Below are 4772 nucleotides of genomic sequence, written 5' to 3'. Positions count from 1 at the left end.
CATTAACTTCAGAGTGCTTTTGATCAGGCTGCCTGGTATGCTGTTACAGCAAGTGGACTGCTTTACTGGCTCTTTGTCACTTCTGGAAATGGGACTAAGCTTGCTAAGCCCCCAAAGCACTTTTGAAAACATCACCCGTGTGCACAGAGGAGCTGAGTGTGCAAACAGACAATCTGTGTGACTGGTCAAAGGTCATATGGGGAATTGTGACAGAGCAAGGAACAGAAACCTGTGATCTCTTACTTACTAGCCTATACTGCCTCTCATCAAAGCCCTGAACTTGTTTAGGCCAAGTAAAGCTTGGGCTAGCACTTCTTCTGAGAACAGGGCTCTGCATATTTATACATTAATGAAGTATTGATCAGGGAACTCATTTTCCCAGAGTCTTGAGTGCTTTCTCTCTCATTTGTCAATGCCCATTATATAGGGACCAGAATTACCTAACTATTGTATCCATTTAGATTCTTGCACTTGTCCTCTCCCCTGGGCACCTGGACTGAATGCAGAGCACGGGTGTTGTCGAAGGCTGAGTAATGAGAATTGATCATTGCCCTTAATTATAGAATTGGGCACAGGGGGAGGGGGGGAAAGAAGGCAGATTGATATTTGAGCATCTGAAATTGCAAGTGGCAGTTCTGCTCTGGGACCCTTCACTGGCTTGGCTGCTGCAACAGAGACTTTGGAACCAAGTTCATATTTCCTCCTTTTAGCCCATTTCATATGACTCCTTTTTAAAGTTAATGTGGCCAGTGCATGACCCCAGCCCTGTGCTGAAGCAGTGACTGTCCAGGAATTCATTTGGCACTTGAGATGAAAGGAAATGAAGATGAAATGTAAGCTATTTGTTCGGTATCACTGTTATGCAATCAGACATCATAGATTAAGGAAGGTGACCTCCTGGAGCATGAGGAGGATTTGCTAACAGGCTGAAGAAAATATTACAGTACCTGAGATCTGGCACTGCATGAGATAAAGGAGAAAAGGGGAACAACTTGAGAGGGAGCAGGAGAGCTGGAGGCTGCCCTCCTCCCTCGCTGCTCCATGGAATGAGCTGCACAGTGACAAGGCATGGTGGCACAGGAGGGAGGTTTGTGCCTTTCTGAGACCTGTGACCTGCCCTCTCCTGAGTGTCACAGGTCAGACCAAGAACTCCTGGAACAAAGTGCAAACCCACTTCTTTGGCTTGGCATCCCCACAAGGAAGAAGAAAAAGACCCAAGTAAAGAGCGGGTGGAGGAAGGAAGAGAAGCAGAGGTCTAACCACTGGCATTTATAAAGTTCTCCGACACTCTGGAAATGGGTATAGTAGACTCCTTCCTCCCATCTCCCAGCCAGAGAGAAACAGTGACTCCTTGGGACAGCATAGCTCATGCTACTATGATTATGCTATATCCCACGGCCACTAGGACCTTCATAATGCCAGGAATTGCATTCAGATCTTTCTTCACCAACTCTTATCACTTGCTGTAAAGGAGAATCTTTGTCAGGTATTTTTGGTAAGGGGGACTATGGCACACAGTTGAACAGTTTTGATGCTGCCCCACAGAGGACAACTAGCCAGCTCATTAGAGCACATAGAGATTCCATTTGTAGTTAATTTTCCCCATACGATGCAACATTATAAACCATGACAGCCACAGCTGTGAGCTCCTTGCCAGGGAGAGTTGTAGCTGACCAGAAATTTTAATTTTTAATCTTCGTGTTTAAAAAAAGAAAACACTGGGGAGGGCTGGAGCACCGCATTGCAAGCTGTCACCATCTCCATTTGTTAAAAGGGTTTTGAGTGACAGCAGAGTTTGTTAGACATGCATCTGACGTCACACCCATGCCTAACAAGGTGTTTGAGTGGCAGTTCAACAATGGAAACATGGCAGCATTGACACTATCCGTGTGCTTGTTATTTCTCCTCTTACCCCTGTGTTACGCAGCTTGTGAGCCGGCAGAAAGTGCAGGCTGCTCCAACCTGCGCTGACCTGTCTGCAGCATAATTGGCTTCCTTGTAGTTTATTGGTAAATCTCATTTGTGAAGGAGGAAAGGAATGAGCATTCTTTACTACTTGCCTGGTGCCACATGGCAAAGCTATTCTACCTAAAGGGTAATAGAGACATTGTGGAACCAAACAGGGCAGTTGGCCCGGAGACATCCCAATCTTTTGGCCATGACCTTCCTCCTTTTGCTTCAATCCTTATCCTAAAAAGCACCCCCCACCCAGTCAGTAACCTGCACAAGAGAGTCAGAGAAGTGAGCACTGGGATTACACTGGATTGATACCAGTATAACAGAGCAGACTCTGGCTCCTGGTCTTCCCAGACACAATGAGGATTTGTTGCTCTCCTCTCCAGTACTCACAGCAGTTTTAAGTGTTGGAGATGATTTATGAGATACCCACAGGCTGTAAAACATGCTGCAGATAAGTGTGGATAAAAATCAACAATTAAAAAAAATAAATAATAAAAAATGGATTTTTAAAATTGAATCATATTTTTGTTAAGATTTTTAAAAAAACTATATAAAGATAGTTTAATTTTAAGATATATTAAAGCTCAAAGATATCATCATGGAATAGGGATTATAACTTCTAATTATATACTATTTGAGACCATATATTCATGTAACCATTATAGAAAAAAAATATAAATAGGTCACAACAGGCCATGGACTATATTAGAGGCCCAGTCTTCCCACGTTCCCACAGGCTCCTGTAGATTAGTAAAGATTAAAGAAAACCACTCTACCCAATGGGACTCAGTACTCAGTCTAAAGATCTCATTAAGAATCTCTGTGATGCTTAGTTTCAGTTCTCAAACGGTGGATTTGTGCCTTGAGAGAGAACATCCTTGTTAACAGCAGTATATGGAGATGAGAGATAACAGACCTGATTACCTACCCGTCAACCCTGTTGTTTTTCTGCAAGTTTTTATGCACAGTCAAGCCCTTACCTCTCTCTAAAAGTGCAAAGTTTCAAGAAGTTAAATCACAATTCAGTTTTCTGATGTAGCTGCAAAATTAATCCAAAAAAATATCAAAATAAATCACTGCTTTAAAATGCATAGTGTGTACCTTCTAAAAATGAAACCTACATCTATCTACTGTACATCTGTCTCTGAGTTGTGAATCATATGTATTAAGGTTATATCAAACAACAAGAATGCACTTTTTGTAGAAAACAATAATTAAATCAAGGCTTCCTGACCAGTGATTTATATTGGGATTTAAATTGATTTAATTTAAATCAAAGTCACCCTGCTGCAGATACCGTTTTTCAGCTCAGTTTTCTTTGGTCACTGTCTCTGCTTTGCTGTTCTTTAGGGTTTGGCAGTGGTTTTAAAATAGGGCCAAAACTGACTCCAGGCATATCTACCTCATGAAAAGGACAACACCGAGGAAGACCAGGGAAAGTGGTCTGCATGCTTTACATGCACTGGACTGCCACCTCGATGGGGTGGGGAGGCTTGTGCGCACTGATAACTCTAAAAGTGACACCATCAGGAGTCTTGTACTCCTGGTAGGGTCACCCATGGTGGTAAGGTCAAAGGTGATGTATCAGATGAAAAGCAGTCCAACACAACACAAAGACCTCGGCAGTGGAGCAGGAGGATGCAGAAGACATACTTCTCACTGGCTTTGAAGGTAGATGAAGGCTGCAGTGGAAGAGTAACCCCAGTTATCTTAGATCTTCTTGCCACCAGACCCAGGTTTCTCCTCCACCAGGACCTGTGTGGTTGCCGATGCGCAATGGCCTCCTCATGTAAAACAAGTCATGTTCAGACTTTTCCACTGGTCCAACATCTACTACACATAGAAAAGATGTGAAGTAGCTATCTTTTGTGGGGTGTTAAGTGTGCATCAATAAGCATTATTCTAATATAATAAAAGGCTTAGTCTGCCTGTCTGTGTGTCTGTCTGTCTGTAATGCTTCTGGCTAACTGCACACGTGCCACTAAGAGGGCGGGCAGCAATTGGCTGGATGGCCTGGGCTGTGCATGCCCAAGATTGAGCCACTGCCAGGGAAGTTTGGCAGTGGAGAACACGCCCTGACTGTCCCAGCAGTGGGGCTCCCCCACCTCCCTGCTTGAGGGCAACGGGGGGGATCATGTTGGTGGCACCCCCCCAGAACTGTCAGCAGAGAGATGGAGGGAGGGGAGCAGGGAAGCAGGCAGGCGCGGGCCAGGAGGACCCGAAGCGATGGGGGGGAAGAGGGCAAGGGGAACAGGGTCAGACCTGAAGCGGTAGGGGGTGAAGGGGGAATGAGGTTGGACCCAAAGCGGTGGGGGGGAGTGGCGTCGGACCTGAATCAGTGGGCGGGGGAGCAGGGTTGGACTCAAAGCCTTCCTAAGGCAGTGATGACATCTCTATCAGTATGAACACCCTGTAGACAAAGACACGTGCTCCCCTGCCCTCAGAGTGTGAGCAGTTTGAATGGTGTCTCAGCTTGTCCACTCACTCCATGCTAGAGAGAATCTTTGAAACGCCCCTGCCAAATCTTCATCCTCCTCCTCCTCTTCCCCATTGTGTTAATATATTGACTTCAGTGCGGACAGGACTGAACCTGCCGGACTTAGGCTGCCCCTTCCTCTGAGCATCATGATTCTGTTCTGGCAAAAGCAGCCTAGGGCCCATGTGCTAGGGAGGACTGTCATCCCCCTTGTTGTCAACACTCTCTGGGGTACCAGACCTGGCTTTGCCTGCTTCACATCCCATGGCTTTCCCCTCCATTTGTGGAGAGTCCTAGAGAAACTGCCCCATTAATTTCAAAGGGTTTAATGGGATAA

The 4772-nt window shown here is 45.5% G+C and overlaps 1 long non-coding RNA gene across 1 annotated transcript; it reads left to right on the top strand.

Moving 5' to 3' along the window:
• Window positions 1-632: 632 nt before the first annotated feature.
• On the top strand, window positions 633-3892 carry LOC109313329. The gene is made up of 2 exons (XR_002102018.1): window positions 633-833; window positions 3310-3892. It is a non-coding gene; the product is annotated as an uncharacterized LOC109313329 (long non-coding RNA).
• Window positions 3893-4772: the final 880 nt, after the last annotated feature.

The sequence above is a fragment of the Crocodylus porosus genome, unplaced genomic scaffold (assembly GCF_001723895.1).
Source record: "Crocodylus porosus isolate Cpor-Errol unplaced genomic scaffold, CroPor_comp1, whole genome shotgun sequence".
NCBI lineage: Eukaryota > Metazoa > Chordata > Crocodylia > Crocodylidae > Crocodylus > Crocodylus porosus.
Note: the sequence above shows the minus strand (reverse complement) of the source record. Positions and strands in the feature narration are given on the sequence as shown.